This window comes from Amblyomma maculatum, chromosome 1 (genome assembly GCF_055883805.1).
Source record: "Amblyomma maculatum isolate TAMU_Amacu chromosome 1, ASM5588380v1, whole genome shotgun sequence".
Classification (NCBI taxonomy): domain Eukaryota; kingdom Metazoa; phylum Arthropoda; class Arachnida; order Ixodida; family Ixodidae; genus Amblyomma; species Amblyomma maculatum.
Window position 1 is genome coordinate 165,452,881 of NC_139344.1, and position 13,456 is coordinate 165,466,336.

Below are 13,456 nucleotides of genomic sequence, written 5' to 3' on the forward strand. Positions count from 1 at the left end.
GCGCGCCATTTGAACCGGCTGGTTGTACGGTGCTCGCACAAGTCTCTGCTGTTCTTTCTTCTCAGTTCAGCTCTCTTGCAAGCCTCCCAGAGGCTGTATCTCGCCACAAGTAACTTCTAAACCACAGTTCAGCAATGCGACACTAGAGCCATTCAATGAAGGACTACACTTATTCCTAGTCTGGCATTTATTTCCTTTGCGCATTTTCACTCTGTCCATTCATAACAAAAACTTGGAAGAAAAATCAAGAGGCTAAGTGGGCTTCCCACAGTGCAGTTACATATCTATAGTTATTTCATAAATTGGCAACACAGTTTTGATTCATCATCACTGCCTGCATTAGGTATGCTGAAGGGAATTGATGGTCTGCAATCATCGCTGCTTCATGCGTTAGCTGCAGCCGCTAACCTTGGCTCATTTGCCGACATTATCTCTTCATTCCAGTGTCTGGTATCCCTTACTTGTTTCACTCCCTCAAAACCTAATCGATTAGCTGAAAAGCCCTATTTCCTGGATCACATGTCCCTCTCTAATGCTTCTTTTCAGTTTTCTGCATCTTCATACTCAAAGATGTGCACCATGTGCTGCAATCTCAACTGCAGGTACTCTACTGCAAGATGCCCAGCACTCTGTGTCATATGGTATGATGTTGCGGCAGCATAGAAGTACCACCCACACAAACCATCAGATGAGGACCTGCTTATGCCCTCACCTTTTTGGACCAAGGACGCCACCTGCCCAGGGCAAATAGGGCCTGCTCATTTCAATAATAGCTGATTACTACTTCCTTGTTATGATTACCTTGAAACTGTACTTTAATCCACATCTGTGTTTGTGAAGGTTTTCCAAATTATTTTACTTTCTATAACCTGCTGCACTGTCCTTTGCTTAGGTATTTTAAACTAATGCTTTAATATCCACTTTTCAGCCTTTCAAATGATCACATGATAGCAAGCTGCCTTTTATTACATTATATATACAGCACCTTCCAAATTTACATTCACCTCTTTTTACTCTTCGGGAAATGTTTCTCATGGTTCAGATTCAACCTGGCTTAAAAACATTACTCCCTTCCTACGTCCGAAACCTTCCTACCTATGTGCAGCAGTGACTTTGTGGCTATGCATTCGACTGCTAATCCTAAGGTTTTAAGATTAAATACATGGCTACATTTTGGCAGAGGCAAGATGTAAAGACACCTGTGGGCTACACAATGTCAGTGCATATAAAAAGGACACCAAGCAGTCAAAATTAATTAGCTCTTGCCCATGCTTGCCGTCTTTCATAGACCGCATTAGGTTTTGGCATTCCCGATCCCTGTGTGCTATGTCAATACCTCTACCTGTTGTAAAGTTGCTCTCATCACAATAAACTTTCATCTTGTAGTTTCTTTAGGTCCTTGAGCATGTGCTGTTATTGAGGCAGTGGGCAATATTTGGCTGGGGCCTTAGACATGCAATAGCCCAAACCAGATTCGAAATCGAGGAAACAGTTTAGCTGAAACAAATGTCGATTTCAGTCTCATTGACATCAACTGCAATGCCCGTTCTCTTTTTCTACAGAAATATAATGTAGACATGATGCAATGCTGTTCACCCAAATGTTTTCCGATTGTCATGGCTACTACAGTTCAAAATAATGAGACCAAAGAGCACGACACACAAGGAATGCTTATTTGCAATGAAAGCATTTTATTGCAAGCTATGAAGTAAATACATTTGTCGTGAAGAACAAGCAAAAGATTGCAAGAAACCATCAAAACAAAATTTAAAACCCCATCTAGAAAAGCAAAAATCTAATGCCATGTTTTCATGAAAAGCAGCCATTTTTTAAAAAAGCTGCTCTTTGAAGCTACTCACAAAATTATTTCAGCATAATGCTCATTTGCTACAATACTCTTTTTTTCCAACTAGACACAAAGTCTACAAGACCTTGTGTATAAAATGTCACCAACCAGCACGTAGCTGCCATGCCATCAGCAAAACCATGCGCCCAACTGCTCATTGCACACCGGCCAAAACTCTGCACTGCCTTTGGGCAAGTGGAAAACAGCTGCAAAGCATCTTAAAACCCATCCACCCTTTGTTTCTATTTTAAGGTGCTATCATTTCTCCTGCTTCAATCATTCCTTTCGTTTTCAGGTGCGATTCCATAAACTGAACTTGTTTATGAACCACCCTAGATTCGAAAATGTTTTCAAACCTGCTGTCTATGAGGCAGCGCCTTCAGAATGCGCGGTGGCCAAAAATACTTTTGCAGCAGACTCGTTAATAACAGAGCTACAACCATCAAAACCGGTATGTTTCTCTCCTTCCCTTCCATCACCAAAGAGTCTCTCCCTCCTCCCTGGTTGACTAGCCTCCACAAGAGACAATACGCGTAGGGCTGGTACATGTAGGCTCCCTAAATACGTGAAATGTGGAGTGCCATCTCTTAGTGCTTTGAGAAACTATGCCCGCCATGTTGGTTCGGTCAACAAAATGAAAACGCTGCCCTGTGCTGGGTAAAAACAGCTACAAGAATGCATCAAATGCAGTCATTATGGCCCAGACTTTTACAGGCATTCTTTTTTTTCTTGCTGGTTGGTATGTGAGGTTTAACGTCCAAAAGAGACTCGGGTATGATAGACGCCATAGTGAAGGGCCCCGATAATTCCGACCACCTGGAGTTCTTTCTTTAAGGTGCACTGACATTGCACAAACACGGGTGCCTTGCTTTCTGCCTTCCATCAAAACGCTACCGCCTCAGCTTTTTTTTTCTTGCTTTCTGCTACCCAAGCACCACCAGTGACCTTTGTTTGAAGGTTGAGAAGTGAGCTTTGGCTCATCCAGCTACAATGCCAATAAGGAGGAGGAGGGGGAGAGGCTGAGCTCAATGGGTGGCCGAAGCATAGGTGCGAGGCCTCTGGCCTTTCTTAGGAAACCAAGCCCGTGCATGTATGGATGTTCTGTGTTTTCTGTATTCATGGTTATGCACGGTGTACCATGGCTGGATTCGAGTGGCGACGGTGCACTCTTTATGACCTATGCATGGAGGGTGCTTCCTGTCTGCTACAGCTGCGAAATCGTGGCACTGTGTGGCATCGACGCGTCTACTCAGTGATGCCGTCATTTGGTGTGCAACAGGCTGGAAAAAAAAAAAAAGCGGAGGCTGGCCAAGCCTGCACTTTAACCCGGTTGTGATTCTTGCCAACGAGATGTCATGAACTTGAGCGTTCAGAGCGACCTGCAGTGATTTTTGCCACTGTACTGAGAGTTATATATGATAGGTGTGCCGGCCGTGAGCCATCCTTACAGGCTCTGGCTGTGTATCAGCATGTTGCCGAAGAGCCAAAACCAGGGAAAAACTCGCATAAAATATAGCTAAATTATTGGAACAGGAAACCAAGCCCGTGCATGTATGGATGTTCTGTATTTTCTGTATTATGGTTATGCACGGTGTACCATGGCTGGATTCGAGTGGCGACGGTGCGCTCTTTACGACCTACGCATGGAGGGTGCTTCCTGTCTGCTACAGCTGCGAAATCGTGGCACTGTGTGGCATTGACGCGTCTACTCAGTGATGCCGTCATTTGGTGTGCAACAAGCTGGAAAAAAAAAAAGCGGAGGCTGGCCAAGCCTGCACTTTCACCCGGTTGTGATTCTTGCCAACGAGATGTCATGAACTTGAGCGTTCAGAGCGACCTGCAGTGATTTTTGCCGCTGTACTGAGAGTTATATATGATAGGTGTGCCGGCCGTGAGCCATCCTTACAGGCTCTGGCTGTGTATCAGCATCTTGCCGAAGATCCAAAACCAGGGAAAAACTCGCATAATATATAGCTAAATTATTGGAACAGGAAACCAAGCCCGTGCATGTATGGATGTTCTGTGTTTTCTGTATTATGGTTATGCACGGTGTACCATGGCTGGATTCGAGTGGCGACGGTGCGCTCTTTACGACCTACGCATGGAGGGTGCTTCCTGTCTGCTACAGCTGCGAAATCGTGGCACTGTGTGGCATTGACGCGTCTACTCAGTGATGCCGTCATTTGGTGTGCAACAAGCTGGAAAAAAAAAAGCGGAGGCTGGCCAAGCCTGCACTTTCACCCGGTTGTGATTCTTGCCAACGAGATGTCATGAACTTGAGCGTTCAGAGCGACCTGCAGTGATTTTTGCCGCTGTACTGAGAGTTATATATGATAGGTGTGCCGGCCGTGAGCCATCCTTACAGGCTCTGGCTGTGTATCAGCATCTTGCCGAAGAGCCAAAACCAGGGAAAAACTCTCATAAAATATAGCTAAATTATTGGAACAGAGTTCTCCATCACTCGGAAATTGATGAAAGGAAACACTGCAAGTTTTTCAAACTTGAAGGCGTGGGCACGTCGTTCAGAGGAAATAAAGTTCAAATGCGTGGCAGAAAACATACGTATGGGTCCGGACCGAAGGAAATACCAAAAGCACACTGCGGCCGAGAAGCTCAACTATTGTCATAAAGTTAGCTTCGTTACAAACTAGCCGCAGAGTTTAGCAACATAGGTGGCAGGCAAAGACAAGGGTCGGAAGGCTTTCCTACTATCCTATCCTTATATGAGGATGGTGATGAATGTCTCCTGTTATTTCGAGGTGATGCTGCGCACGCCTCAGAACAGGAAAAGCAGTTACAGTGAATGCGCTGTTCAAAGTTCACAAAAAGTGCAATAAGAGCAGGTTACCTTTTTTTTTTTAATTTGCACTAACAACTTAAAACAGGTCAATGACCAGCCTGACTTGCAGACACGTGAAGGTGCCCGAAATTTTGGTACATGTGCAGAAGCAGACAGAAATGTGCCCAAAAGCGAAAAGATGCCGTCACACTGGCATATCATTTGAAATAATGTATGTAGGCAAAACAGGTACTCCTCCTTGCTCGGCCACTAAGTGTAACAGGCCTGGCAGAACAGGCCCGAGAGGCCGAAAATGTTCATGTGATAAATTCTGTGCTTCTGTAGCCATGTCAATGCATTTTTGACAGTTCCCCTCATATCATAAAGAAAACAAAGTTACAGCAGGAAGAAAAAAATCAGCTTTTGTGCAGCATAATGGGACTGACCTTACAATAGTATGCTGCTACTTGCCTTACTGCAGACTGATAACCCAAATCACTGCTGTATTCAGACGGTAATTAGCACATGTTGCGCACTGTAAGAAATAAGACAAAGTAAGTATTACTACGATCAAAATAATACTGTTGCCTGAGCCTACACTGCACCGCTTTTGCGCACACAAAATTGAGACTACATAATTTCTCTAAGTATTTCGCTCACTCCGTAAACTGAACGCTTGAACGCTTGAAGGCGCGAACGCAGGTGCGCACCGGGCGCCGCCACAGAAGCGAGTGGCCAGGGTTGGGTAAATCCTGCACTAACTTCACGGGGAAGAGAGCACTGCTTGCTTAGAAGAGCTGCCATTATATCTGCGGCGAATGCGCAGGCTGTATGAAAGTGCGCACCGCTGCCACTTGAGTCCAGCCGTTGGTGTATGAATAGCACAGTGCACAGAACACGCTGAAGCATGCATAGACAAGGGCAAGAAACTAAAAGCTTTCTTTCTTGTGTGAGTGTATGCATGAGTGAAAACGAAATGCAAGACAAAAAAGTGCGTGACATCAGCAGACCAAGTGACACCCCTCGCCCATCAGTCAGAGAGAAACCAATGGATGCAGTATCTGTGGGTACCTCATCGACAAAGTTCGATGGCCAGCGCAAAGGATGAGAAGGTTTGGCTGTTTTAAAAGGACCATGAGAGCTTTGGTTTGCATTTTGTTGCTTTCCAGTGTGTGCATCGCTGCAGTATTTCGCAGAGACCATGTCCAACGCCTTATCGGGCTTGGTTAAAATGTCAGCCTGGCCAGTAGCCCTTGAATATGTTAGTTCTCTTAAATGAACAATCTGAAATAAGCAAGGACATAAGTTGTGCTGGCCATATTGTGGACTGCTTTCAAGACAATGTGTGTAATGCCAAATAATCTGAGAAGTTGAATAAACCGTTCGGGGTGTCCTGTTTTGTTTTCTAAATATGCATTGTAAGACCATTTAACACAGCTTGGCCACCCAACTTGTGCACACCAGCTAACACAAAGCTTTAGCAGCGCTACACTAATCCCTCTGTCACACAAACACTTCCGATCCTCATTGAACTCAATCTGCATTCAGGCTTTCAAGAAGGATTGAAGCATCCGGTGCTACACGAGCGTTTTCAGTCAGCATTGAGAAATTTCCTACGTGGTCCGTCGTCTGCTGTCAGTCGCAATGAGTCTCAAAAGGAAATTTAAGATTGGGGTAATGATTGCACGATTTCAGTGTACACAGCAGCATTCCACTTTTGGCACCTCAGGTCATCTAACCTATCTTCCCAGCGGTCAAGTGCTACAGTGCAGTTTCTCTTCCACTCCAGTTTCCACACTGACGCAGTCGAAGAGAACGCCACCTTAGCTTCCACTGGCAGTAGACTACGGTGTCAATATTATAAAATTAGCCGTTCTACGAATGTTCTATCATGCCTTTTAATACATTTATGTGTTATTATGTGCAGTTCTATTGCATTTATTCATTTTTCAAGTTTTAGAGCTCGTTGATGACGAGGGTGTCAATGACCGCTTTTGAGTGTGCTTGAAATCTCGAGAGCGATTGAGGAAGCAACCTTGAGTCAAGCAGGCTCGAGCTCACTGCACTTGACAGTTGCCGTGTGACAACCTCGATCTACAATGAGTTGAACGTAGATCCAGTTCAATGAGGATCGAAACTGTTCGTATGAGAGCAGTTTAACTCGCATCTTGCAGGAACAAGCAATCTATATACACCTTTCCAATAAGTTACTCGGTGTCACCATATTGTTCGCTCCTCCTCTCTGGACTGCTGCAAACCGGCTCTGCTTCCACTGCGCTAGCACCAAATGCACAAAGCAGTCCAGCAGGTAATATGGTGACACCCCGTGACCACTTATTGAAAAGGTGCACACTACTATGACTATGCTACAGTATGCTAAGGAAGTGAACACACAAAAAAGCCAGGCAATCATGTTACTCTGGTAACGAATGTTTAATTGTGGCTGGCCTTGCATATGGCGGGCAGTAATGCATGTACCCCTGTCTTCGGACAGGACAGCAGGGTTGTAAGCATCTCCAGCAAACACTGTGCGGATGTTCGTTTTGTTATAAAAATTTAGGAGACACTTGAGATCTGTCTTTAAGAGTATAGCATGGTAGCGTCAACAGCTCCCATCTGCAGCTTCCCTCAAAGATCCTTGATCGCATACATGCACCTTGCTATTTTATAAATGAAGTCTTTAAAGAACTTTGCTGCAACCTACAAAAAAAAAAATGTAGGAAGTGCTTAAGAGCTCTAAGATCGCTAAGGTGAACAAAACCCGACACCAGAATTAGAATATGTGACTAATAAGTACGGTGCAGGGAATGCAGCCTTATAGTTACGCACGTCAAATGACAGATCGAATACCACACGCCCATCCTCCAAGGTCCTGTGAATAAGCGCATAAGTGGCCCGAGTATGCATGGGGTTGCCATTACCCTCTTTGTCACCTCTCTGCAGCGGTTTGCACAGCCAGGATGCCTCCTTTCCTCCTCTCTGCAACGCGGCAACAGAGCACGCACCTGCCAGAGCTCTTCACACGCAAGTTCCAGTATGAAGGACGTTTCTTGATGACAATTTCTGATCACACTTTCTGTACATGACGCACATGAGCCAATTAAAATACAGCTATTTAAATGCCCTCTAGACACGTGAATATTATGAATATAAGCATAGTACATAAGATAAATTCTCAGCACTGGGTAAAATATTCACAAAGTATTGTCAAACATGAATATAAAATCAAGAAATTGTAATAAAATCTTGAGGATATACAAAAGGCAGAAAAATGGTCATTTCTTGAACTACAGCTTGCAAATGAAGCTTTTTTTTGCCTCAACTCCTTCAGCACCATGTAATTTGTTTATTAAATGAAATATTTACACAATCTTGCTATTAGATAATACTAAAATGCAGGTATTTAGATGCTCAATTAAATAAATGCCCATGTTTTTGTTCTGGCTTTATACATAGCATAAAAAACTTTTTCTCCGAAATTTGCAGAAAAAATCCAAAAAGTGAAAGAAAAGGGGGCATGAATATCAAAATAAGACAGCAAGAAAAATAATTCAGAATACTAAAAGTATGCTACACTGCCTCTTTTATTACTAGTTTAGGTTCTGAAGTTCATTTTGAAGGTGTGCTGTTCTCTCAGAAATATAGCTAAGTTGCTGAAAACACCCATTTTTATGCTCGGCCTTGTTCTACTCATTTTACAGTTTATAGTATTGGCATTTCCAAACCTTTCAGGATTTATGACTGAATTATTTGGTGACATGTTTTCCAGAAGGTGGGAGAGTTTGCCATTAAATTTCAAAATCTGCAATAGAAGCTTGGTGTTCAAACTCCGCTGAATTTGCTTGAAGAAGTTCCACACTTGAAGTTCTGTAGAAGCCATATCAAGTAGTACCAAGCTTTCATTACTGCTGAAACCCAGCGAATGGAAACAGAACAGTGGGAACACAAAATGAGCATGTGTAACTGACCAAGTGTGATCAGAGATTGAAACTAAGCTTTTCTTGGCCACTACCTGAAGTCCGAGGCTGACATTTGACTGATTCATCATCTGAGCTGAACTGAGAGCTAGTAAAATTGTCTTCAAGAGACTTCGCTACTACTCTCATAAACAGAAAACTATAGTAGAAGCAGCAGAATCGTGTGAATGGCGCCAAAGACCTCTTTATTTCAAATAATTTTTTAAATGTCACACTGTGCCAGAAAGAACAAAAAATAAATAAATAAAAAAAAATAAACAAGCTCCACACAAACAGAAACTATGGTTGTCACAATAGCCCCACTGCGGTAGTGCAGTGGTTAAGATGCTAGATTACTGTGCCGGAGTACCCATGTCCAAACCCGATCGCTGGCGGCTGCTTTCGATGCAAACGAAGTGGCACCCGTGTGCTTTGTGATGTCAGCGCGCGTTAAAGATCCCTAGGTGGTCAAAATTACTCCATAGACCTCCACTACGGCACCCATTTCTGTCTTTCCACTTTGACTCCCTCCTCCCTTCCCTTACGGCACAGTTCAGGTGCCCACAGAAACAAGTGACAGATTCTGTGCCTTTTCCATTCCTGTGAACTAATTACTATAATTACTTTTGTCATACTATCTGCCTAAATGGGGCTACATGTTCCAAATACATAAATTTACGTCTGCCAGTGTGTGAGAACGATCATTCATATATGAACGATTGGCTTAAAGCAGTCCTGAAAGGTTATAAGCCCTAATCCCTTAATTTGTGCCGGTATTATCTCACACACAATCATCAGCATACAACCATAATCTACCACATTGTGCCTAAGACCACCCAACATGGGTATAAAGCTCTGTTTTAACAAAGCTGTATGAACATGGAGTAGCATGTCTGATACTAGACCCAAGGGTCTCGGATGGTTCTATTCCACCTCAACCTCTCACCTCAAAGGAGCTGCCTGAGTTAGCAGCTCCAGATAGCGTCGTCCTCTCTTTTCTCGATCCTTTGTCTCTTTTTCGCTTTTCCACAATATGAGCTCCAGCCAGTTCGGCCATATCATGTGGCCTCATGACATCGCAGAACCAGACAACCAATCAGTGCATGGCCATGTCACCTGCCAAAGGCATGGTTGTGATTTTTCTCAAGGGTGACGCCTTTTACGCTACCGCAATAAAGCAACTATTCTAAAATAAGTCACTTCTTGTGGAGCACTTTTCACTACTGCTGCTGCATTGTATGATATGGGCAGTTCAAATTATGTCCCTTCTGTAAAGAGCAGTTTGTTTGCACAGCCTCCTATCCGATGTGGATGTAGGCTACAATCCAGCACACAACAGCGGCAGGGCAGACACATTAAAAAACATGGCAGCCCTTACGAAAGCCAGCTGCTCCTTCAGCTGATAAAAAGTCCAAGATTTTCCCAATTCTATTATCTTGTAGGCAATGGACAATAACCCGATCAGTTTAAGTTTGCAAGTGCTTGACAGCCCTATTCTTATAGACTATGGTACTGTTAGGATCCTTCCAAGATTTCAATACACTTGAGGTCGTGAGGCACTACACACACAAAGCAAGCAGTTTTTCTAGCACAATCTCCCTACCACTCTTCAAAGATCTGCAGTTGCCTATCCATACCAGCCGCTTTACCCCTTTGCATTGCTTCTAAGGCTTTTTTACTTCCTCCATGACCAGCATGACGTACAACCTGCTCACATTACTGCCCGTCATCCTGACTGCTTCAGCTGCTGCTGTGACTGCTTCAGGGCAATGTCATCAGCAAATTGCAGATTACTGAGGTATTCTCCATCTACCCTCATCCCTGAAGGCATGTCACCTAGCACATAGTACAATAGATGCTGTCAAGAGAGTACAAGTGGCTGATTCCATGCCAAGTTACCTAAGACAATGCCATGTTTTAGACACCATCACACACGGATAACTTTTTCTCGGAGAACCACAGCTGTGTTACCTCCACAAGGGATCAAGTTTTCTTCTATATGACATCTCTCCAATAAATGTCAGGCCTGTTCAGGTATTAATCTGTTACTTTAATTCGCAAGGCTAGAAGCTAGAATGGCAAAAAATTGCAGTCACACATTTGTGCTTCCCACCTCCCCCCACTGCAAATCATGAGTTCCAAACCACCCAGAATGATTTTCAAATAATAGCATATCAGCAAATTCAAGGGTGACAATATTACACAAGATTAAATACATTGCAAGCAAGGTGTTTTAAACTTAACTGGGAGCACGCTCTAAACCTGTGGAAGCAGTGAGAGTATCCATTTGGTCACGCCAGTCGCAGCTCACTGCACTACTGAGGTGGCGGTGTAATCGAACTGGCGGAGGGAACTTGTTCGTCGGCACCAAGAATTCGTTGCCTCTGCAAATGTAAATAAATGAGAGTAATACTGTAATTACATTTAGTTTGCATAAATTCAGCAAACTCACTCACAATAGAATTTGGTTCGAGTAAAGCAAGTGAGAGTGCCTGCTGCAGAAGGAAAAAGGTAGTAATGAGACTGGCTGTCAATGCTAGCACAAATACAAATATTTAGAACACTTACAAAACACTGAAATAGCAACAAAGAGAATCTAAGTTAAATCACTTGTGCAGTAAGTGCCCAATATGCTGCGGCTTGCATGGAACTGCAATGGAGAGTGCTTATAGCAGCAACTGCCAAGCTCTTTGACAGGATTACGAGGTACTCGCAATGGTGCCTCACTCTCCCACAAAACATGCTAGCTCAGATTAATTATTGCTCTGTTTTCAAATAAGCTGTCAATGGCCTTGGCAGCAGCTTGAAGCCAAGCACTGCCAACTATTTATGTTGGAGCAGGCAAAAGATATATATATTAGGGAACTCTGCGGTAGCAACATGCATCCAAAGTGTTAAATCTATATAAACAAGCTCAGTGAGTTCCACCAATGCAGTTATTTCGGCAGTAAAAAGAGAGATATTGTCACAGGCATGAACCTATGCTAGCTGAGGAGTATTGAGGTCACCCTCATTGCTGCATACACCGAAATAAGTGAGTACTTGACAGTGGAAGGTCTGAGCAAATAAGCACAGGAATTCGGTCATGTATATAACCATACTTTTGTAGCCATTTCATGCTGTGCAGTAGGCTTGTTGCACTTCGAGGCTCATTCCGCACAGGGCCAACTCACGTTTAAACCATCTCTCAGCTGGCCAGCAACCCCCCTTTATCAGTCCGCAGATATACTCATGTATTGCAGCACTACCACGTATGGTCTGTACAGATGAGTGCCACTTACCTTCCAACAGTTTTCCGAAAGAAGCCCGACATTTTCTATGGGCTGAGCCGCTCCATCGGTTGAAGCTGCGAGGAAGGCAATAAAACCTCCTGATTATAAACCAGCGCGTTCACGCTGGCGCACGCAAAAATGCCTTATACAGCCCAAACAAATATAAGCGAACTCAGAAACAGTTTTACGTTATCTTTTAGTCGCCTCATATGTCCCAATACTCTTGTGCATCCGGAAGACAACAGCAACCGGCGATTGATCGGTGCACGGCAGCAGGTATGGAAGCTGTTCCAAGCGCAATGAAACGAGATCGTGGACGCCATTACGCAGTCTCCTCACGCCTTCGAACGGAGACCGTCGCGCGATTACGCCGCGTCAATAATTGAGGCTAACGCATGCTTGCGCTGCCGTGCAAAAACTCGTTACAAGAAGCTGCAAGGAAGGCGATGGCAGAAAGACTACAAATGCTTTACTTAGAGTTCGCGGGCATGTATGTACGACTCACCGCAGTCAGAAGGCTGCAAATAGGACTGCACCGAAGGCTGCGCCCTTGAATTTAAGGCTATAATTCACGAACTGAATTCGCATATCACCGAGTTTGCATTTACCAGGATGATGGCCCGCAAACTGCAGCAGACCGACGCATGAAAGACAACCTAGGTGCCTAGGGCTCGCAAAGCGCAAATGCTCGTTGTCTGAAAAGCGCGCCAGTCTTCCTTCTTTGGGCCATACTTTGGGCGACTCAGTGAGCATCTGGGTTTGAGGCTTACTTCTAGAAAAAAACAAGCACTAAAAGCTATTTGACGTCACATCCGTCCAGAAGAGCAACATATCCTCCTTTCCACTTTGGTCCTGGGCGCGCATGCGCAGTTCACGGAGCCGGCTCTCTGCAAGTTCAGGTCGCTGCACGTGGCAGCAACACAGCGGTAACCAGCCGATGATGTAGGCGCGCGAAGACGGCGAGCGGGGGTCTCAGCGGGCGCTAGGGTGCCTCGCCGAGGCACCCTAGCGGGCGCAAGTTGCTAGCGCCCTCTCTTGACGAGTGGAGAAAGGAGAACTCCATGCCTTCTCCTCCGCTTCGCGCCCAGCCCGCGCCGCTCAGTCACCTAGTCTAAAGGTACGTCCGACGTATCCATTCGATTCTCGTAAACATAGAGTTAATACACAAACTCTAGAGGGAAAGCTGAGCAGGGCAACGCGCTTCCCACTGATTCGCCGCCATCATCAAATTTATTATTGTGGCCAGCACAGTTTCTGCTCACTGCGTCAAAAATGAACAAAGGTTTGAACAAAAGTTTTAAAAACCGCTGCCGATAACACAACTGTAGGAAATTTCTGTACATTGTTTTCAAGTTTCAAGCATATTATATGATCTTTCAGGCACCTACTTGGTCGTAAAGGAATGATGTAGAACGATTGGAAACCATGTCTGCGAGCAGACGTAGCAGATCAACAGTAAACACACACGAGCACCCTTTGGCATTTACTGTGTGCAACACTAGCCATCCCGGATAGACCAAGGGCCGTTGCTGTGGAATTCGTCACTGTTTTTTTTTTCTTAATATACTGTGGTCGTCGTCTTGCACCAAAGTAAATTTCTGAC

The 13,456-nt window shown here is 44.4% G+C and overlaps 1 long non-coding RNA gene across 1 annotated transcript; it reads right to left on the bottom strand.

Moving 5' to 3' along the window:
• Nucleotides 1-10,754: 10,754 nt before the first annotated feature.
• Nucleotides 10,755-12,747, bottom strand: LOC146204809 (uncharacterized). The gene is made up of 3 exons (XR_014702948.1): nt 12,359-12,747; nt 11,863-11,927; nt 10,755-10,965 (listed from the first exon to the last, which is right to left on the bottom strand). It is a non-coding gene; the product is annotated as an uncharacterized LOC146204809 (long non-coding RNA).
• Between the last annotated feature and the right edge of the window lie 709 nt (nt 12,748-13,456).